General features: G+C 40.3%; 1 pseudogene; it reads right to left on the bottom strand.

Moving 5' to 3' along the window:
- The window catches only part of LOC115821465 (NACHT, LRR and PYD domains-containing protein 12-like), a 67756-nt pseudogene that overhangs the window by 37441 nt on the left and 5947 nt on the right, over nt 1–24368 (bottom strand).

Genomic DNA, 24368 nt, shown 5'->3' with positions numbered 1-24368 from the left:
TGGGTGGGAGACCTTCTGCGTGTCTATGGGTCTAGATAAGTCTTTTTTTGTGTGTGTGTTAATTTGTTTCATTTTCAGGTAGTTCTACTGGTGACTTCTTCTTGTTAGTTTCTAGTGCTTTAAGTACCAGTCAGCTCCAAATTAAAGGATTTAATCTCTCTCTTCTGGTTGTAAGTCAAATATCTGAAGGATAGGGGTCTATTGTGTATTACTTGGAAACAGGAAGTGTGTGTGAGTGCGCGCACCTGCTCGATTGGATATGGTGATACAGCCTGTCAGACAGCACTACACACACTGCTGCTTTCTGTGTGTATATGAATGTTTTGTTGTTTGTCTTTACAGATGAAGGTCTTGGTCCGGCTCTTAGAGAGGAAGTAGTCGATAGTGAAGAGTTCACTGAGGATGAAGACGTGACTGACGTGATGATGTCAGTAAGATCTGCATAGAGACAAAAACAAGCCCAGAACACAGACTCACTAACCCTGATCCACCAAGCGTGATGGACAGAGTCTTCAGAATTCTCTTTCATATTACAGATGAATCAAATGATAAACAATATATACAGATGTAAATAAATTCCTGCCAACACTTCTGAAATGTTTGTGTTTTAATGTTAAAAATCTTCTCAGATTGTGACTGAGTGAAATACGGGATCAGAAATGAAGTCTATATTTATTCCTTCTCTTTTTTCACTCACACCTTAGGCCAAGTCTTCCTTAACCTTCAGTTAGAGCACATTCATAACACCTTCATATACATTCATTATGGTCTCTTAAGGTCGTTCACTAATCAAACACCTTTGTAAACTAACTGCTGTCAAATGATACATTGAGCATCTAATTATACGGTGTGGCGGTAGTGGGACTGTTTTAATGTTTTAATTGTCCAGGCGCCAGGTGATATCCACCACCACTCAGACAGGGTAGTTAAAAATAAAATGATGAGATATTAATGATGTTGGCTGTAGGTGAAGCTGCCCAAGCATCACAAACTCTTTAACGCTGCTATTTATAATGATGCCTTTGGTGGGCAAGGCGATTTCCATTCTATAAGGATCCTCCTTCTCACCCTGTCAAATGCCTTCTCTGCATCCAAAGAACTAACCACTTCTGGGATCCCATTGGATGAGGAGGAGTGCACCACATTGAGGAGGCGACAAACATTAGAAAAAGAGTGGTGCTCTCTAATATACCCTGTCTGATCTACAGAGATTATCTCTCATGGTTAAGTGATTGGATGCTTTTCTTGAAACTAGAACAGATAAAATATGCAATAAGAGGATCGTTTGGTAAATTCTATTCTGTCTGGGGCTCTCTGATCTCTTACTTTGGTAAACTGAGGGTAAACTCTTTTGACCCCTTTTGGCTCTCTGTTACTTGCCTTGTATCTTTAGTCCTCTGTTTTCTAACTAGGAAAACAAGAGAAACCCTAATGCTGGACGGCCTACTAATTTTATTTTATGTACTGACCCTAGGCTGTACCTTATATCCTCACTCACTCTCACCCTGGACAGGTCGCCAGTCCATCGCAGAAGCAGACACACAGACAAACACACTCACACACACATTCATACCTAGGGGCAATTTAGTGTCACCTAACCTGCATGTCTTTGGACTGTGGGAGGAAACCAGAGCTCCCAGAGGAAACCTACGCAGACACAGGGAGACCATGCAAACTCCACACAGAAAGGACCCTGGCCGTCCGGCCGGGAATCTAACCTGAGACCTTCTTGCTGTGAGGCGACAGCGCTACCCACCTTATATCCTATAAAGTCTTGTGTGCACCTGATTAATGTCACCCTTATTGATTGTAGTTGTCTCTTATTATTGTAGTCATATCATTGCTTCTCAAGCTCTTGCATTCAGTGCTTGAATAAAAATAAAATTGATTGATAAAACACTGCTATTTATTGATTTATTTATTTATTTATTTAAAGAAACACATTCCAGATCAGCAACTTCAAAAGATGTGTTATATTTCACCATTCGTTACGCGGCAACAAAGTCTCTGTAGGATTAAAAGAGGCGGTCGTCCGCTCGGAGAAAGGACAGTGGTAATCGCGACAAAGAGGGAGGGAGAGAGAGAGAGAGAGAGAGAGAGAGAGAGAGAGAGAGAGAGAGAGAGAGAGAGAGAGCTTTTCCAAGTCCGCTTCGGTAGTCTGCTTCCAACAGAAACAATTTCAAATAATTTTAAGAGCAAAAATTAACACACTGAGGAAAACGTAGGATTCTGACCTGGAATTTCCATTACCTAATTAAATTCAATTCAATTCATCACAACAGTGATACAATAAATGGCAACCCGGGCGCCAGAGGAAAATAAGAAATAAAATTTTAATAAACAAATAAAACAGCTATCCCAAGGAAAACCCTCCCGGAAGAAATCCTCTTCAGAAGCCCAAGTGTACGCATGGGCGGTCAACGACTGGACCGGACACACAAAAAAGAAGGTAAAGCCACAAAAATGAACCACACCGCTGCCGTGTCACCTGCTAAAAACGATAAACAATTCACAGCAGAATCGTGAAGAGAAAAATGATCACGGGCTTACCGGTGGGGGAAAAAACGCCGCGGAATGAAAAGGCCGCTCTCTCTACACCAAAACCAGCTAAGCGATACTTATTATGTCTTTGGAACCAAAACAAATATTTAAGAATACTTCAGTGTTGTAAAATGGCTTTTGACGGACAGCATAAAACATGAGCATCCAAAACCGTTTTACTCAACGGGTGGAAAAAAGTAAAAGTAGAAGTACTCTTACTTTAAAAAAGCGAGTTAAACTGACAACCGTTTTTGTAAACTGTAAATGAGTGACTATTTTACTCTTAAGTATTTTTCAGAAGGGATACATTAACTCTACTTGAGGTACTTTTTCTTTCTTTTTGAGCAAGAGTACTTTTACTTTTTCCACCCCTGCTGTGGAGCTTCCCTTTCACTCCTGGTCATAAAGCAAGAGGTGGTGTAGTCTGTAGCCACAAGTCATCTTTTTATTCAGTAACACAGCAGACCCACTAGATGGCAGTAGACTGTGATTAGCGTGCTAGTGACGGTGGGTTAGTGAACCGGATCATTTGGCTCAGCTCAGCAATAAGAGCCAGCTCTTTCAGCTCCCTAATGGCTCTTCATTTAGGACCACTTCTGGCTTTTATAATTCAGCCGAATTTAGCAATGTTTTGACCTATGATTGGTATGTGTGCACACATATATCACTTAAAGTAGGCTATTCATTGTAATTATACCAAACCTTATCATTTCCAGAATATCATCATTTCACATTATGTTTGGTATAAACATGAAATCAGCTCACAGACGGAAGCCATCGTTCCAGTAAAGGAGCCGGCTCATAGCGCCGACTCGTTCGCGACCGACACATGACCATAGCGTACCAGAGTGACTTACGTGAGCGGCTGCTTTGCAGAACAGTGAGATGTAAAGAATTGCAAAGTCCTCTTACACACCACTAATAAAGAAACGGTACCGTCACGTAAGTCACTCTGGTACGCTATGGTCATGTGTCGGTCGCGAACGAGTCGGCGCTATGAGCCGGCCATATCAGTGAACGTCCGCTCGATGCTTTGAACTGGACTGGTAATGACCGTTAAGGCTTTTGCTAATCAGTATGAGCATGTAAACAGTGGACGAATCATATTTGCACATTTCCTTTTAACAGGTGACAGCTCGCCTAACGCTTCTGATTTCCAACTAGGACTGCATAGACTATTAACCACGTCATTCATATTTATTTGTTTCAGTTGCCTGACAAAGGAACAAGCCTACTGGAGTTCACTCATTTTCATTGATGACACTATTTTACGCCAGACTAGCTTGCTTGTTTGTTGTTAAACTTAATGGTGGTCCATTGCCTGAGTTAGGATGGCTGTATTGAGAGGTTTTAATAGCAGTTTAATTTCACAACAATGACAAACAACAAAGGGTCTTAGGGCAAACACTATTGTTATCTGGCAATGAGGGCAGGTCAGGGAGACATAGATGCTGCTCCGCAGAGTGCTCGATTTGCATGCATTAACTATGGTGACTGTGACAAGGGAAGTCCAAGAGGGAAGGACAGGGGCTCATGCGGTCTCGCAGAATTATTTAGAACTCAAATTCAGTTGCTGGGCATTACAACACGCTTTCAATTGAGAAACTGATGCCATGGGCTAAATTTAAAAACTAAAATATAAAATTAGAAAAAAAAAAAGGTCTTGCAAAAAGGGCACTTATCTAGTCAGAGTCCAACAGGGCAGGTGCTTGTGCACCACCTGGGGTCTATCTGTGCACGTGCCTGAGTTTGCTCTCAGTCTGGAGGGGTTTAAGAGCTTTCCGTCTGATCTAGTCCGGAGATAGATGCCTCCTGTAGCAGATCCGAAGGCATGCTTCAGCAGAGCAGCGAAGAAGATCCCAAACAGGGTAGGTGTGAGGATGCAGCCCTGTTGCACTCCGCTTCGGATGACAAAGACATCTGATGTTGAGCCATCAAAGACCACAGTGGCCCTCATGTCTTCATGGAAAGATTTGATGATGTTGAGGAGCCTGGGTGGACATCCGATTTTAGGGAGGATCTTGAAGAGGTTGTCTCTGCTGACCAGATCGAAGGCCTTTGTTAGATCTATTAAGGCTATGTAGAGTAGCAGCCTTTGTTCCCTGCAGCTGTCTTAGGGTGAAGACCATGTCGATGGTGGACCTGTTGGCACAGAATCCGCACAGTGATTCTGGATAGACTCTCTCTGCAAGTACTTGGAGCCTCCTCAGTGTGACTCGAGCAAGGAACTTCCCAACGATACTGAGGAGAGAAACGCCGCAGTAATTGTTACTGTCGCTCCTTTCACCTTAGTTTTTGTATAGTGACGATGTTAGCGTCCTTCATGTCTTGTGGCACTTCTCTCTAGCAGAGACAGAGGATTTCATGCAGCTCGATGATGGGGGTTCTTTGCTGCACTTCAAGACCTCGGCAGGGATGCCATCTTTCCCAGATGCTTTGCCAGATGTTTTGCCACTTTCCCTTGGTTGCGTGTCTTGCTGGTGTCAGTGCAAGGTCTGCCCTCCTTTCTCATGCGATATAATTTCTTTGCTCACAGTTTCACCTTGCTGCACACCGAGGAGTGGTCGGTGTCACAATCAGCGCTCTGTGTGTGAGCTTGACACTGGGTAGACTGGAGCTACAGTTCTGAATAAAGATGTATGGGTTCAATGACCTCGTTAGGTCATCGTTCTACTGATCACCAGTCTGCGGCTTAGTTGTATAAATATCCCTAATACCAATTTCCCTTTGGTTAGTTTCCTTTGCCTGGTCTTAACCCTGCCTGACATTTGCATCTGTGATACTGTGACCTGCGAGTTTGAAGCTGAAAGCGAAGTTGTCCTTAAAAGTAGAAGTTATCCTGTGTGTATTCTGCTCCTGTCTACCCTGACCTTTTGGTATGCGCTCACGCTGATTTCAGGGATCTGTCCACTTTAAATACACTATTGAGAACATTACACTCTGTTAACTCCTTTTCTTTTCTGATTCTGTCTGTTCACTATGAAGACGATAGAAAGTCTAAAGAGGGAATGTCAGTCAGCTTTACTTGTTATTCATGAGTAAATATGTAGTTCTGTATTAATAATATGAAGACAGAAAGACAGATTTGTACAAAAATAAATCTTGTTTATTAAAACATTTTTCTATAAATGGTAAATCAAGTTAAGAAATAATTACAAATCAAAAGAATGCTAAGTATGTGTAATAAATAGTTAAAAACTGAGATAAAATTTAAAAAATTAATATCATGAAAATATAAATAATAACATTTAAAATATTTTTAAATGCATATAATAAAATATTTGTTTAAAAAATGACAGAGAAAAACGAGACAGGCATGGAACTAAGTTCAAAATATCAATACATTGAGTGAATGATGAAAAATAAAAACCAAAAAAAGAACTACTACTAAGGGGAAATCCTTATTGATGGTGTGAGGTACGGGTATGGGCAACTCGAAAAGAAGAAAAGAAATGTTGAAATGGGGGGCGGGGGGGGAGGGGGGGCATTTGGGAGAGACAGTGAGGGCAAATAGGCCGTTGAATGAGAAGTGCTGAGATAAAGACTGTAAAAATCCTTCATCGGAGGCAGATCAAAGGTCGTCCATTCTGTCCATCAGCAGCTGGACGTGGTCATCCAGGAGGGTGAACAGGCCCAAGAAGAGAGAGGCCGGATTGCCGTAAGCCCCCAGATCCAGTGAAAACACCTCGTTCAACATGGCCAGCATCTCCACCTGACGACACACGAGAACACAGAGAGATACGGAGTTAAGTCCCAGAACACACGGGTGCAGATACACTGGACATGTCTCCACACTACAAGTTAACCCACTAACAGATCCATAAACCCTATACAGCTGTGAGACCAGAAGAGGTCAGGAGGTGACTATGGTGAAAGTTCTTACCTGAATCATCAGCAGACACCTCTGTGCTTCTGGCTGCCACCCTCTGGGTGATGTGAGGCTGCCGATCATTCTCAGTAAGTGATAGAGGAATCCACCTCGTCTCTGAGAGAAAGAAGAGAGAAAACACACTTATTTATGCAGATTTGGTCTTTATTTGCATTAGTTTGACCACAGCAGCTTACAAAGGACCAAAACCAGACACTTTTACACCTACACACCCTCAAAAACACATTTTAACATCCAAAAGCCCATCATATTACTCACAGGGGTCAGAGGAGGCCTCGCTCTGGCAAACACACCACAAAATACTAATTCATAAACGATGTCTATGAAGTTGAAATGGTAAATCTGAAATGAAGATAAAAACAACACATGTGAATGAAAAACAAAGCCCTGGATATGACATAAATAATGTATGAGCAAACATAATATATGTGAACACGTAAAGCTGTGTATAAAATTATACGATACTACACAGAACGTTAACTTAGTCCAACTTCAGCCAGCTCAACAATTATGCCTGATCTATTGGGTGGATGCTGAGTGAAGGCAACAAGTTGGTCATAGGTTTGTTGGAAAGCAGTCAGATCCTGAAAGAGAGAGAGAGAGAGTGAGAGACAGAGAGAGAGATGGGCCCATAACTACAATGTATTCTATGCTAATTCATCATAAGGACAATAAAGTTCACTATATTACCATACCATTCAGGGCGGCCAGTCGAGTCAACAGAATCCTTCCTGCCACGATCACGTGACTGCGGCATTCGGCATTGGTCAAGAAAAGCTGACGGGGAGAAATGAATGGAGAATGGATGGATTGATAGAGCAAAGCAATGAAAGCAGACTCAGCTGCTGCTCTGTGAATTGGAATGATGGAAAACTCACAGTGAAAGCTGTACACAGTCCAGTCAGTCTTGCAGGGAAGTCTGTGATCCTTTTCAGGGTGATGTACTGACTGTAAAAATGGGAGACAGAGCTGTGAAATTCAGAAAACACAAGACTGTAGGACTGTAATAATACTGTTCTCTTAGGGATCCTAATAAAGACCAGAACACTCACCTCACAGATGGCACCTCTCTGGCCTCACACGACACCACCTCCACATTTTCTTCCTATGCACAGGACAGTTTTTATACTTTATGTTAACAAACGTCACAATAAGACATGTGTTTAAACAAAGTTACACATTTACAAGAACAACATAACTACACAAAATATAGCAGCGACAACTTCACAATGTAGTGTAAGATGCACTGAGCTGATGTATAACTGCTGTTTGTAGTATATTAGTGTTAAACTGTTGTGTGTAGTACAGTGTTTTAGTGTGTAAGTGTTGTGTTGGTAATGTTGTAGTGTAGTGTGTCTGTGAAGGGTAGTGACTGTCGGGTGTGTTACCTCATCCGTTCTCTGATTTGATTGAGGAGAAGTTGTAGGCCAGTTTGGTTCAGGAGGAGTCACTGATGGATTTGGTTGAGGAGGAGTCACTGACCGATTTGGTGGAGGAGGACTGCTGGACTGTGGTGACTGTGTTGCCATGGCAGTGTAGACAGTGCTCGTCTCACTGGACTCAGTCCTGGAGAATTCCCCATTCGGCCCAATGGTGATTCCTTGGTAACTCACAGAACTCTTCTTTTCCTAATTAAAACAAATAACGGTAGGATTCAATGATATATTTTGGATTTGAACAAACGAAATGGATCCACATCAGTGTCAGTGTGCTGAGTCAGCACTTACCAGGAAACCATCAAATGCAGCGGTGACCGTCGACTCTGTCTGAAGGTTAGGATGTTACTTTCACAACTTGACTTCCGGTGCGCTGAACAGAGAGAGAGAGAGACAGACAGAGACAACAAAGTAAAGACACAGAGAAAAACAAAATGTAAGAGAGAGAGGGATTGAAGAGAGAGATTTTGTCAGTATCAGTGCAGAGTTTTCTGAGTCAGTACAGCCAAATGTGGGCTGAGACTGTACCTTGATGAAGGCTTCCACACGCACAGTGGCGTAGCGCTGAGGAGGAGCCTACAACGTAAATAAACATCATCAGAAGGGAGACATCAGAGAGATCTCCTCAAGAAAAGGAACTTGAAGGTAAACAAATTTAAGTGTTAAATTTAAATAAGGCCAAGTTCTGATTCCTGATAAACTACCTCTTGGCTCAGCGTATAGAAATTGTTGGTGAGCACCAACCACATCCTTGTCTTCAAGCCACTGACTTTAGTCACAGACTCCAGAGTGGCAATCGTTACCACAAGAACGTAAACACATCATTGAGGGAAATTTGCTGAGTTACTATGGTAACGCGTCACTTAAACTAGCATGGCTAAACTGAAAAAAGCTAACTGCTTAGCTTGCTAGCCAAATAAATACGATGGAATGAATAAAGAAATCAAGTAAATGAAGTACATCAATTGAAAAAACAGCTAACGTAGCTGTGTTATCGGTAATATCCTTTGCAGCGTCAAGTAACATTTTAATCCGGTCTCTTACCTTCACGGTGTGTCTGGCATGAAGCCTCCAACGGTTTGGTCCTCTTCATCCGATCTCTATGGTCCCGCCACCTACAAAACAAATAAAAAGTCCCAACAGCCGCCGCAGCCGCACTAACAGTATACATCGCGGGCGGTACTTTCATCTGGGCGACGTTCCTGGTCAAACCTGAAAACTCAAATAAAACAGGATATCACAATTCAAAATATTAAAGCACAGAACTACAACTTATTTTTGCTAAATCGAAAATCCAACTCTTATAAGCTAGTCAGTACTAACTACTTAGTAAACTAAACTAACTTAATAGCCTTCGACGAAATTATAGGTATTCAGTGAATCTCTCAATTAAATATACACGTTTGTAAAAGAGACTAACTCAATAATCTGTCAGAATATTTCAGTGAAATAGTCACAAATCGCTCAAAATCGCAGAGGAAATGCCACAGAGGGGGGTGGGAACGGGGGTGTCAAGCCCATACCCGTAGGGGGGGTCCGGGGGCAATTTTCCTAATTCTGGCAGCTAAATGCACCATTTCCCCCTAGTTTTAGACAGAAACGAAAAGCCTAAACGCAGTGGCGTTACCAGCATATCATAGTGTATGCCACATTGCAATTTCGCGACTTTTAATTTGATGCAATCAAAACTGTCAAAACGCAGACACCGGAGCTGAAGAACTGGAACCTCACGAAAACTCTCGCAAACCAAATTAACATTCCGGAGAAGTAGAGAATCAAACGCGACTCCAGATCTTCCGAGTCACGTTTGATGCTTAACCTCTCCTGATTGATAATTTTTTCTTTCGGTGGGTTCAGACATTCTGCTGTATGCTAATTTAGAGATCGGTAGGTTTGGTTTTTTCTTTCAGACCATGGAGCCTGCATCGTATGTAGTCGAAGTAGCCTGTGTGAACACAAAGGTAATGCTAATTTGTGGAGTTTAGCAAACTGCGTGATGGGATGGTTATGTAGGTTGGTGTAGGTAAACAAATGTTACAGAATAGATGGAGACATAGGCTATGACAACTCTTGACTGTTTGCAAGTGCGTTTGCCGACATGCGATTTCCCAAATTAACAAAATAGATAGGACAGCCAATGCTATGTATTTTGCACTTGCAGGTTTCTTGCGATCAAGGATTGGTGTAACTCGAACTTGAACTCGAAAACGAAAAGGCAAAGTGGGAAACGAAAACGCAATGCTGGTTTGCCTTTGCATTTTCATTTTGGCAGATACAGCACTTGGATGTCGAAAATTAAATCGGAAACTGGGATTTTGCCATAGTTTTATCAACTTTGTCTTTTCGTTTCCATTTTGTCCGATTTGTACCGCGAAATCTGTTAAAAAGGAAAAGTCTAACAAATGAAATGAAATGACAAAAAGATATTTTAATTTTATTTCTATTTTTGTCAGAAAAGACTCGTGTTTGTCTTGAAAATGAAAATGAAAATCGAGTTATCTAATTTCATTTTTCATTTTGGCAGGATATGTGCGCACAGGTTTTGAAAAAGAAATGTCAAACGGGGTTTGAACTTTCATTTTACCATTTTCATTTTCATTTTAATTTTGGCATGGATATTTGGTGGCATATTTGGTGGTGCGGAGTGACATCATAACGGGGAGTCAAACATTAATCCTAAAACAATGTGGATTGGGCTGGCTATGCGATCCCTCGCTTACGAACCAGAACTATAGAAAGAAATATATCGCAATATACCTGCACAAATCAACGAGACTGTACATTAGACACGAGCACGGTTACTCCTGCAGTGGTTAACTTCTCTCTCCGTTTTTTGGCATAACGTGGGCGGTATTGATTAACGCTGATATTCTGAGACTTAAAAATGGCACTGTTCAGCAAGCCTCACATGTGGGCAGAGCCGGCCCGTCACGTAGGCGATATAGGTGAATGCTAGGGTCGCCCCAAATGAGGGAGGAAAATAAAACTGAAAATTTCAAAAAAATTTTAACTTTTACTATTTTCTCTATGTCATGACAAGTTGACTACTTAGATCACAGGATGCCACAAAGCCTCGTGCTCTAGAATCTTTGATGACAACATTTTAACTCTCATCATACAGTCATTCGACCACAGCGTAACGAATAAGTAACCTGTCTCGTCTGTGTGATCGGTCTATACCTGGTTGTAACTTCAAAAATATGTCTATAATACAGCATGTACCTATTTTAAATGACAAAACAAAGACAAATGACGACAAAGACAACTTTTCGTATCTTGTATACCGGTATGTATATTTTTCACCATTGTTTTGCCCCTTCTTTCTTTCTTTCTTTCTTTCTTTCTTTCTTTCTTTCTTTCTTTCTTTCTCTCCCTGTCCAACGGGACCAGATTCCTCATGTTAGAGCGATGGTTATAAACCTTGGTTATAAACAATGGTTATGCTGACCTTTGTAAACGTGAAGCCAAATGGTCTGAGAGGAGGAATAAAGATGTGGAGAAATTTATGGTGAGAGACAAATAAATGTACAGTGAGAGAGGAAGAGAGAGTGTTCGTGTAAATGTTCCTGTATTTTCATAATTTGATTATTTTTGAGTCTGTGTGTGCGTGGGTGTGTGTTTGTGTGTGTGTTGTGTCAGAGAGCGGTTACTCAGATAAAATAAGGAAAACAGAACACACACACACATTATGCATCATTTAAAAAGAGCAAATATTAAAGGAAAACGGAAAAATATTGTATACGTAGCCTATGTGTGTACGTATGTATATATGGATGTATTGGTTTATTTATAAGAGTTTTATTTACTTATGTATGCCACTATGCTTGCTAGGTCGTGGTTGAATAAATAAACTCCAGCACCAAGTTCAGAGCTCTTTCAAATACATAACAATCTATCATAATATACTTAAACATGCAACCTCAACCTCGACATTTTTAAAGCAGGGTTTAAAATCACGGCCTAGAATTCCACACCTTTCTAACGTCATAAACAATGACCATGACACTCGCGGGAGACTCTATAAATACAGCGGTTGGAGCGAAAAACGTACCTTTCTGGTAAAGCATCAGCGAAGGAAGAAATCGGCGAATCGGAGCTCTTGAACAATTTCAGAGACAACTCTTAAAAAGGACTTTTCTGAAGGTAAGTTTGATTTTTTTTAAAAAATATTTGTCCAGCACAGTGTTGGAATTAGACAGTGATGTGGGGCTTTATCTTGCTTAGATGTATTATTGTACTTTTAACCGCAAGCCGGCTGTCACTTTGCGGATTTCGTTCGATGGCACGGATCCTAAGACTCATAGTAGTTATTCATTAGGACGTGTTTCAAAGGGGGCAAGCTCAACCGAGCTGCTACCCTCGCGTGGGTCCTCTTGGGCAGTCATCGGCAAATCCTGCTCACAGGGCAACATCATGCTTGCGGTGCGCTTAACGTAACTTAACATAGCATAATACTTAGAACAGTCAGCACCCTTTTTACCGGAGGATTTGCAGACATGACTGCAAATGTTCGGAAAATGGCACCGACCCAATACCTGTGTGAATATTTGCGACAATATAAATGAATAAGCGAGTCACAGATCAGTCGCCGTACATAGTTTTTCGTAACGTGTAAACTGACGTTAAACTTATTTGAAATGCAGGGAGAAAGGGAGTAATAGTGATAAGCGTTGACTAAGTTCATAGGTTCGATGTCTGATAAGTCCCCGCTCAGAGAGAAATGAAAATTGACCCGTAAAAACTGATCCCCAGTTCAGTGTATGTAGCCTACTGTGGAGTACTGAGTGAGTAACACGTCTTGATTCTAAACCCATGTCTCAGTATTTTTAGTTCTCTTTACTCAAGCAGAGATGGATATGGATAAGAAGGACATAATAGGCAGTCAGGTTGCCAGAGAGGAGTACGACAGAATGGCAGCTGCACTGCAGAACGAGAGAGAGGACAAACAAAAGTTTGAGACAGTGGAAGCAGTTCAGCTAGAGCAACAAGAACAAATGATTGTGGCACTAAAAAAAGCTCTTGAGGTTGAGGACACCAAGAAAAAGGAAGCAGAGAAAGGCTACAAGCTGACGATTGAAATGCTGCGTTCCAAGATCGAGGAGCAGCAGCTTTCTCTTTTGGAATTTCAGCGCTGGAGGGCTGAGCTGGACAAGGACATGGAAGAGTTGATGACCGGTCAGATAACCCCAGATGAAGACCCAAGTGAGTTATCTGAGGATGACGATGAGGCAGAGTGGAGTAATCAGGATGAGACACTGAAGATGCTGCTAGAGTACAAACAGAACATGGAAGAAGAGCGAAAGAGAGAGAGGGAAGAAATGGAAAAAGAAATGCTGGACAGAAAGAAGGAGATGGAACAGTTACAAAAAGCTCGACTGAAGGACCGTGAAGACCAGAGCATGGTGGAGGCGAACCTGATCAACACGTTTGCAGAAGAGTTTGATGTTCTGGAGAAAAAGGGAGAGGAGGTCAAGAGAGAGAAGGAGCAGGCTTTGGCAGAGTTGGCAAAAGAGAAGGAGGAAAACATCAGAGTCCAGGATCTCCTGAAACAGACTGTCCAGGAGCTGCAGAAAGAAAAGATGGAGAGAGCCACGCAGGAAGAGAAGCGTGTGGAACTGATCAGAGAAATGAGGGAAAGAGAAGGCAGCATTTTGGCAGCTATGCCAATGATGGCTGTCATCAAAATTAAGCTGACGGAGGAACTCAAAGAAAAGCACCGCTCTCAAATGGAAGAGAATTTGAACAAGAAAGAGATGAAAAAAAGACAGAAGTTGGAGAAAAAGAAGGAGAAAGAACTGAAAAAGCTCCAGAAGGAGGAGGAAAAAGCCAACAAGAAAAGTGCTAAAAAGGCAGAAAAGGAGAAAATGAAAAAGGAGAAAGAGAGAGAGCAAGTGCAAAAAACAGAAAAGGAAAAGAAAAGAAAGGGAAAAGAGAAAAATACAACTCTGCTCCAACACATCATTAATACACTGAGGAGGATTTTTTAAAAAAAAAAAACTGACCAAGAGAAACAGGAAAAACCTCCCAAATGAAACAGACGGAGAGAGGATAAAAAATGAAGAAAACAGAGAAAGGACTGAAGAATACCTACTGGGCAACAACCCGGTAGGTATTCAGAGAATCATGTTTATTACATGAATTAATCTAACAAATGAATTGACATTTAATCAGAACCAACCTCAATTACATGCTCGTGCCATCTGAAACACTCTCAGTAAAACTTCTACTCACAGCTTGCTTTCCTTATTATGGAGCCATAGAAGAAGGAAAGCGTGTTCAGCTGGTGGGAGAAGTTAAGGAAAGAGAAGACTGTGCATTGACAGCTATGCCACTAATGGCTGTCATCAAACTTAAGCTGATGCAGGAACTGAAGGCAAAACACCCCTCTCAAACAGAAGATGTTTTGTTTTGTTTTTTTTTTCCATGAAGTCCAACCTCCAGATATACCAAGTGCAGCATACACTTCTGCTATTTCAATAAAACTTTGGCTCATAACTTGCATTTGTTAATTATTGTGTCTGTTAGTGAGAAAACGGTGTGTGAGTTCACCCTAAAGAGAGGGAAAATTATGGCTGTGATGTGTTTTATTAACCAAACCTGTGGTAAACAGCATCTAAGAGTTGGAAGAAGAAAAAACAAGAGGGGAAAACATATATATATATATATATATATATATATAAAATCCCATTTCTACCTTCAAAGGGTATATTTGTTATATTTGTTTTTAATCTGAAAAGGTAGCAGACTCACAAGAGTGGTCTGGTGTTAATTTACACTTTAATATTCAAAGTGATACAGTACTAAGTAGGGTCGTATTGAATGCCATTTTTGTCAATTGAATTTTAGCCAGTGTTTTTTCAGCGAAGCTCTGAATGTCTGTGACATGACGCCATCGTCTTGGCCTGTTGTTTCAGGATACTCTACATTCTACTCAAAAGATGATGAATATGAGAAACTGCAAGTCACACTAGGCAAAACTAAACTTAAGCATAACTAACGAGACCTTAATTTACTAAGACAGACATTTCACAAATTCAGAACTAAACGTACACTTTTCAGATGGTTTCCCAGAATTTAATGTGTGATGGGACACGAGTTTTATCTTACATTACTGGCATGCTATCTTTGATTGTTTGTTATAATCATCATCAGTAATCTTAAAATGTTTCCAAACCTGGGATTTTTGGACTTTTTATTGTTGTTGTTGTTTGTCCATGACAGAGAATCATAAACGAACATTATTCCTAGTTCATGTGCAAATTTATAACACATTGATGGTGACCAACACCAGCCTTCCGTTACTGAAATTCAAAAAGTGGAAATTTTTTTACTGGCAAAATTGATACCAAAAAGTAGGCCACTTGAATATTTAAACTTATTGTATTACAGTAGCAATAACCTTAAAAGTACAGCTGAACAGCCATAATAATAGAATTCTTGATGGCACATTCGAACGCCAATTCAATGAACGAAGCTTCTAATTTTCAGTACAGCCCTAGTACTAAGTGGCATACTCAACATGGTGCACTGAAAAGTAACAAAATAAACCTGCAGACAGTGCATTTACTGTAAACAAGTAAACCAGATGGATATGTAAGGAGCCTGGGAGGGGACAAGCAAATTTTTTTCCTGACTTCGTGGGCACGATATGGTACATTGTGAGCTCAGTCGACTGAAACATACCCACGATTTATTAGACCTACGCACGAAGACCTTATTGTGTGCACAATATTGTCTTAATATTGGTAACCATGGAGTAATTAGTACATGTTTTAGTACAAAATGTACACTATATAGGCCTGTATCACTTTCTTATCGATCTGTGCATCTAACAGTAATACCACAGCGGATCTAATATTTTGGTTTAGGGATGACCTAAAGCCACCATGGCATTGTTATAAGTTTAGGAACAGTGAAAAATATGCAGTGGAAAACCAACTGAAAACCAGTAGAAAACCAATAGCAATGTTAACTGGTTTCTATTGGTTTTTATAGGGAAATTGAAACACATTCAACTGGTTTCACAACTGGTTTCTACTGGAATGCCCAGTAGAAAAACCAATAGAAATTTCTACTGGAATGTATTGGTTTGAACTGGTCTCAGATGGTCTGTATTGGTTTTAGCTGGAGACAACTGGGTTATTGAGTTCATGTGAACTCAAGTAGTGTGTGAAATGATACAGTTGGTATTTAAATGGATTAAACTAATTTCAATTGGTGGAGCCTGGAATTATAGTGAATACATCACTGCATGTAATTTATGTTTTAACAGTTTACTTCCACCACGTCCACACAGGCTGAGAACACACACACCTTTGTATACTGCAATCTATATATACACCTTGATAATAACAATTTAACAGAGAATACTGAAATACAGGCAACAAGTAAATGTATAAGGAATGCCTTTATTGTCATCGTAAATGTACAACGAGAGTGCCAAGCAACATAGAAGGAATTAAAATATAACTACAAAACGTAAAAATAGAGAAAATACAGAAACATAAAAATACGAATATAAAATCATTTTTAAGTGGCAGTGCAGTGCCTCAGGAAATGTTTTGTTTGATTGATTTAATAGACAATACAGCGTGTTGGAGGATGGAAATTTCTAAACATTTAAACGGCAGTGTCAAATTCTAGGCTACTTAATAGGCCTAAACATGGTGATAACCAGGCATACAACATTCGCTGGTAATGGTACAATACAGAATTTCACTTTTAAAATCATACTTTGTCGTTCTTAATGGCGGTGACCTCCCATCCAGCGCTGCCTTTGTCGTTCTTAATAGCGGTGACCTCCCTGATGCGCGACGCTGTTTCTGTCCTTATTTCGGGGAGGGGCCCCTCTTGTTCTCCGCTGTCGTAGCGAGTTCTCGATCGGCTGCATTATATAAAATCCGTAACTATGTACTCACTAAACGCATTAACAGCAGCAGGAATACTCAATATAAAGCCGTATCTACAAACAGCTGTTATCTGGCCAGCCTAATGTTATGGTTAACTAAAAACGAACAGTCGCAAGCGTGTGCTACATTGAAATATACAGTCTCAACGGGGACACACAGGAACTGATTCGGTAACGTTATCACCTGTCTTTAACTATAGTTATAACTATCAATATAACTCTACTAGCATACAAGCCCACGAAGTGAGTACTTGTTTTTTTCATATGTAAAAGCTAAATTACGTTAAGTAAGATATGTTAAACACTTAATACAATGAGTAGCTCACTGGTAGCAAAACCTGGCCTTGGTAATAGGCTCCGTCGTCCCACCACCCAATACTTGGTAGTTTCGTCGAAATTGTTTATACGAGAAAAGGGAACAACAGCCCGATAATTATCTTCCAAGTACCTTACCAGGGCAAACTTTTTTTTTACTCTGTGAACGAAGGCTAACTATAGGTTGTAACTGTAAAGCTGCGTTTTACCCGAAGCGAAATTCGCGGGTTTTGCTTGCTTGCCTTCGTGCGACGTTACAGCAAGGATTTTTGAATACACCAATCAGATTACTCGAGAAGGGCTAGGAGCCACGCCCCCTTCCCAGGTATCTCTTCAGTCGAGACGGAGGACAAGCTGATCGTGTGATCAAAATGCTTGCTCTGATGTAATATAATTGTTTCAGTATGATCATGTCTAAATAAACAGTGTGTGCACTTCTTTGGTCAGTTATAGCCGGCAAAATATAATTAATAAAAACTGACCAGCAGGAAGGCAGAGAACTTTCTTTAAGCAACATACAACTTTAAAAATTAGTGTTTTAAACTGAATATGAATTCATGTTCAATTTAAAAACACTTATTTTCAAAAGAAACACTAATGCTTCAAACGTTTTACAAATGACTGGACATTTTTAAAAAAAAACCAATGTATTCTCTTTAGTGCATTTTGTACATTGTTAATTGATGAATCAAACAATTCATTTCATCATGTTTCATTTTTTTTGAGTGCATTCTCAATGTACAGCACTTTCTCACCAAGTGCAGGTATTGGGTTTGTTAGACCAGTTGAGACCAATTGATTCCAGTTGAAATGAATAGCAGACAGCACCAGTTACATCCTATTGGTTTCAGCTGGGTTGAACTGGTGGACCAGCCACTGCCCATGGCTCTATTGGTCTGAACGGGCTTTAAATGGTTTCAACTGGTACTCTTAACTGGGCAAACCAATAGAATCTGAAAACCCAGTTGGAAGCAATAGAAACCAGTACAGACCAATAGAGACCAGTTCATCCCAATGGACTGGCTACTGGTTTTTCAACTGGAATTTCCACTAGGGGTTTCATTACAGAGCAATGCAGACACACCAACGCAAATGTATAAATGTATCACACCGGCGTAGGCCACTCGCGTATGCTATGGTGTAGGCTCCGCGTAGAGCCTACACAGAAGTATAAATCAGCTTTTAGGCGTCTTTATGTAGTAGTAACTGTTACTGTACATTCACACTGAGAGCGGCGAGAGCGTCAGAATTAGCTCAAGCCGCCCTCTCAACAATGCTATCGAACATTGTGGACTGTCTGACGTTGATGAAATAGGTGGGTACAAGTTCCGATAGAAGTAGACCGATAGAAGTAGACCAAGTAGACCGATATCTGCAGACTGACACCACAAGTAGGGTATAGGCCTACGTTAACTCATGAAATCCTTTAAATGTGCCGCTGAGAAATTGATCGATTAAGGAAAGCGATGAACAAGTATAATGACAAGTTTGGTAACAAAATAAACTAACGAAATAGACTAATTATAAGCCGTTTGTGTGGCGTGACTTTTGCGGTGATGCTAAGTGCTAACAATGCTAAGTCAAATTTCAAGATTTCAACCCGCAACGGCTATGATCAAACTGTCCTTAAATGACATGTTTGGAGGGAACTGAAGTTTACACGATTGTGTTCTCTAGAATTCTCAAGGGGAGCACTTCTAAGTTCTGATATAGTTGCTGCCAAACTGAGTCATAGCTTATTATCATAAAGTTAACCGAACTTCAACTTTATTCTGATGCTCAAACCGCCCTTGCCACGCTGCTCTTCGCCTCTTAAAGACGCTAGCTCACATAGAAAATGGATGACTTCTGGTCATGAATGACTTTCACGCTCTCGCCGCTCTGAGTGTGGACGTACACTTAGTCATGGTTTATGGATATGTTTATGCAGCTGGCCCAGGCCTGCAACGATAGGGCTGACTGCTCCATCTGTGTGGTATTGTAGGTGAGTGTGTGTGCGTGGGCCCACAATCTTCGGAGTTTTCATTTTATTCGTGTGTATTTTAAAAGAGTAGTATACTGGATTGAATATTGATATCATTTAGTGTTGTATCAGCAAAGTTTTATTTAAATTGACATTGAGTGTTGCTGATTTGAATTTATTTAAATAGTTTTAATCGGATGTTTAGTTATTTATGTATCCTAGTTTCATACTGTCTGCGATGGACTGGCGACCTGTTCAGGGTGTTTCCCTGCCTGGCTCCCAATCAGGATAAGCAGCTCAGATAATGTGTGAGTGAGAGAGAGAATTTCATACTGTTATGGTTTTAAGTGATTGACGTGGTTACTTTGTTTAACGTCAACTTTACACAACACGGAACACCTGTTGCTATGAACGATTAATCAAATTGTACTGTACTGACTTCCACCATTCCTTAAAAATATTTTTGTGTTTGTTATTTATTTATTTATTTCCTCCTTTTACTCCAATATTCAGCTTCCCTTACTATTTCAGATACAATAAACAGACAACCAATTGTATTCATTGTCACAACCTGCACCGCCATTTTGGACTTTTGGTTTGACATGTCTTTGTGCTCCTGTTCTCTGTCTGTCTCCGCCCCTCACCTGTACCTGTTTGTCCAATTATTACCTTGTTAATTTCTACCAATCCTGTGTTGCCCTGTTTAGTTCTCCCTCTATTTAAGTCCTAGTGTTTGCCTTGTCTTTGTCTATTGTTGTTTGTGTATTTTGCACACTGTCATGCTGCACCTTTTTGTTATTGGCTTTTGTTATTAGTTTACACCTGTATTTTGATCTTCATTTTAAGTAAAGTCTTCCGTTTTTTCACCCACATCATCGTGTCTTTGCACTTGGGTCCTGCACCACATCACCAGCGTGACATTCATAAATTACTTCTATTAATATATCTAGATAATGAAATCTTTAGTGGTGGTTTAGTGAACAATACACATATTCTGCAACCCTTCGTATAATTTGTAAATCAATCAGTCATTAAACTTACTGACTATATGGGTTAGGAGGGATCCACCATTAGAAAAGAACTCAGGCCTTTGCCTTAACTTAGATCAGAGTTGAAGGGCATTGCAATGATAAATCATAAGAATTTATTCATTTATTGTACAATTTTTCCACATAAAATATTGTATGGAATGACTGAAATAGAATATCAACAAGTTTCTCCATTCAGAATTACTGACCTCAGTGACCCCAGTTTACAGTTTGGATTCTTTAGTGCAGCACAGAGCATCGTCACTCCTGAATCCTGTAGATCAGTGTTATTCACGTCCAGTTCTCTCAGGGGGCAGTTCACTGACTTCAGAGCTGAGATGATAGTTTCACAGGACTGCTGAGTGATTTTATAGTCTCTGAGTCTAAACAGGGAGAGCAAAAACAAAACACTGACTTTTTTTTTAAGAATTAAAATTATCCTGTAAATCACCTCTAGTGCTGACTTTGGTGACATTTTTAATATGACATATCTAAAAATTTTCTTTCAGGCAAATCGTTATTTTTAAAATTTTAATAATGTAGCCATTCAACACATTAAAATATTACCCTATTACATTTGCAGTCATTCTATAAACATAACATTTCCCAGGAAGAATCTGTAACATATGCAACACTAATTTATTCAGACAGCATAAAAATCATGATCATGTGTAGATGAGAGTATAAATAACAATGTGATATTTCATTTAGATCATTTTTTCCCATTCTTGGGAAGGTTTCATAAAATTAGCTTTAACAAGACTTTCATCAGAGTTATCACTGTGCATTGGTTTTTGAGTATACAGATGAATTCTTTTAATGAAAAGTATTACATCATATGTATTCCCCAAGGGTATGCCAGAAAATGACTCTCACTCACACCAGTTCTTTTTCAAATACATCAACCAAAGAGTGTGTATCTTTAGAAAAATGTGAAACTGAAAACTCACAGAGCTTTTCTGCAGCACCTCACAGCTGGGAGTAGTCTCCTACGACCCTCATCTGATGTGTTGTATTTCTTCAGGTCAAACTCATCCAGCACCTCCTCTGACATCAGAAACATATAGGCCAATGCTGTGCAGTGTGCAAGTGACAGGAAAGCTCTATAATCTTCAGACTTGACAAAAGCTTGAATTTCTTCATGGAGAGAGTGATCATTTATTTCAGTCAAACAGTGCAGTAGATTGATCCATCGCTCAGGTGGGACACCATCTTTTTTCAACTCTTTGATGTAATGGCTTATTTTCTTGATGCTCTCCTGGTTGTTCTGTGTGTGTGTCAGCAGGCCTTGTAGGGGTTTCTGGTTGGACTCCAGTGAGATGCCATGAAGGAAGCGGACAAATAAATCGAGATGTCCATCCTTTCTCTCCAAAGATTTATCCACAGCTCCCTTCAGCAACACATCCAGTGGAACATTCTTATTCCCAAACTCATAGGAAACATTAAAGAACATTTCAGAATTATGAGACATATCTCTGGTATCTTTTTGCAGAAAATACTCCAGTTCCTCCCTGTTCTTGTTCACATAGCAAAAAAACACATAGAGAGCAGAAAAGAACTCTTGAACACTTAGATGCACAAAGCAGTAGACCTTTTTCTGACGAAGCATAGCTTCCACCTTAAAGATCTCAGTACAAATCCCCGAGTACACTGTGGATTTATTCACATCAATGCCAAATTCTCTAAGATCTTCATCATAAAACATGATATTGCCCCTCAGCAACTGATTGAAAGCCAGCTCAGCAAGTTTCAGTAAGATTTCCTTGCTTGATTCCAAAAGATTCTTTGAGTCTGTCTCAACATTATCTTCATATTTCTGCTTCTTCATTTTAGTCTGAATGAGCAGGAAGTGTGTGTACATCTCAGTCAGAGTTTTAGGGATCTCTTTTACATTGTCTTGACGCAGCATTTCCTGAAGCACAGTGGCTGAAATCCAACAGAACACTGGGATGTGACACATGATGTGGAGACTCACTGATGTCTTGATGTGTGAGATGATTCTGTTGGCTAGGCTCTCATCATTGACTCTTTTTCTGAAGTACTCCTCTTTCTGTGATTCATTGAACCCTTGGACTTCTGTCACACGACTGATGAACTGAGAGGGGATCTGACTGGCTGCTGCTGGTCTGGAGGTTATCCAGATGAGTGCAGAGGGAAGAAGATTTCCTTTGATGAGGTTTGATATCAGTTTGTTCACTGATGATGTTGTGGTCACATCACATGGCTTCTCAGAAAAATCCAACTGAAGTCGACTCTCATCTAAACCATCAAAGATGTACAGCATTTTACAATCATTATATTTCTTTGGATCCAAGTCTTTCAGCTCTGGGTGAAACTCTAGCAGGAGTCCATGAAGACTGAACTGATCATCTTTGACCAGGTTCAGCTCTCGGAAAGAAAGGACCAACATTAAATCAATGTCCTGATTGGTCACTCCCTCTGCCCAGTCCAGAATGAATTTCTGCACAGAGACTGTTTTTCCAATTCCAGCAATGCCCTTGGTGAGAACAGTTCTGATTTCTGGATTTTGTCTGTCCCCTCCAGGTTCCTCACTAGACAAGGCTTTTTTCCCTCTTTAGTTTGGTTGGTTGACAGGGGTTTGAAGATGTTATTGCAGCTGATTGGTTTGTCTTGAGAAACCCATGCCTTGGATGCTGTTTCCTTCATTCTCTCCCTCTGTGATGTAGACCTCTGTGTAAATGCTGTTGAGGAGTATTTGGTTTTCTTTCAGTGCAACACCTTCAAATAAGCACTCATACTTATTTTTCAGGGTGGTTTTATGACCCTCAATGATTCTCTGCAGGACATTATCTGACTCAGACATGGATGTGTTGTGTTGGACCTTTTGGAAACACTCAGACTGATCCTCAGTTAGATCTGTCTCCCAACTGCAAAGAGAGACAGAGAGAGAGAGGGTGGGAGGAGGAGTTAAGTAAAAAAAAAAATCATCAAGGCTGGCACAGGCCACACCTGAACTGATCCTGGATCAGACCTGAGTTTCAATATGTGACAGATTCTTTCTTTAGGATACATATGACTCCATCAAGGCCGGCGGGCTGAACCCTTCTCGTCAACATTATAGTTGAGTTTGAGAGTGGGGCTGATTGAACATAGGGGAATGGGAGAGTTTCACTAATGGAAACCAAACAGGACAAACAAACTGTATATACATGTCTCTGTGTTCACTTCTAAATCATAACAGACACTGTAGTATTCATAAAGAAAAGAAACTAGACTATTATTAATTGATATGAGGGGTTATGAATAGTTGGGCTGATCAGACAGGACTTCCTCGATTTAACTTTCTTTAAACATGACTAATGTACTGTTACTATACACTGTCTGATTTTAACTGGTACATTTAAACTAAACAGTGTTGTGTTAACTTCCTTATTGGTCACGTCAGTCTGTTTTTAGCTGATACATCTAAACTAAACTGTGTTGTGTTTACTTCTCTTGCTTTCGTTAGCAGCTCGCATTTATTTTAAGACTCAATTTTTCTAAGTTCTCTGTTGGTCACTTCAGTCTGTTTTTAACTGATACATTTAAACTAAACTGTGTTTTGTTTAATGCTGGATGATGAGGTGGTTTTGTCACTGACACAGAATTTCACACAGAGAGTGAATCTTTGATCAGTGTTAACGTCAGTTAAAAAACATAAAATCATCCAAATGATTGTTCTTTAAATCTCTCACCACAGTTTTGATGGTTGTCCTTGCAGTATGAACTGTGTCCTGGTTGGACGAGAATGATTTGAATGGTGTGTAATGAATGGGGCTGATTAGGTCTATTTAGTGCTTGCATAATTGTTCCTGTAGAAACCACAGTAATGCATGAGGACTGTTGCATACATGGGAGAGAATACATGCATACAGGGAGAGGAATTGTACTGTGTCCCCCAGTATTACCACACAGCAGCGCAACCCTACACACCAGTTTATCATTCTTTCCCAGTACTGACTGATACTGGTCTTTACTGTGCTATCCTGTTGTTATGTGAGATTTGTTTCCTCTGTGAGTGGAGTCAATCACATTTGACTCCATGTTTTTTATTTGAACTAAAGCCTCACAATCCTTTAGTGAATCTGACCCTCTATGTCTTACTGAGTCAGTTCTGTTACATTTATGGAAGAGACTCACTGTGGCTCAGAAGGGACTGGTTCTCTGCTGAAATATGGAGGGTTATCCATAGATATGTCACTCTTCATAGACACACAGCTGGTCACTGGAGATCCTGGTCTCTGCGATTGAGGTCTGGGAGAATGGAGCAGGTAAGTCAGTGTATAAT

Source organism: Chanos chanos, chromosome 9 (genome assembly GCF_902362185.1).
Source record: "Chanos chanos chromosome 9, fChaCha1.1, whole genome shotgun sequence".
Classification (NCBI taxonomy): Eukaryota; Metazoa; Chordata; class Actinopteri; order Gonorynchiformes; family Chanidae; genus Chanos; species Chanos chanos.
This window is presented reverse-complemented; position numbering and strand designations above follow the sequence as displayed.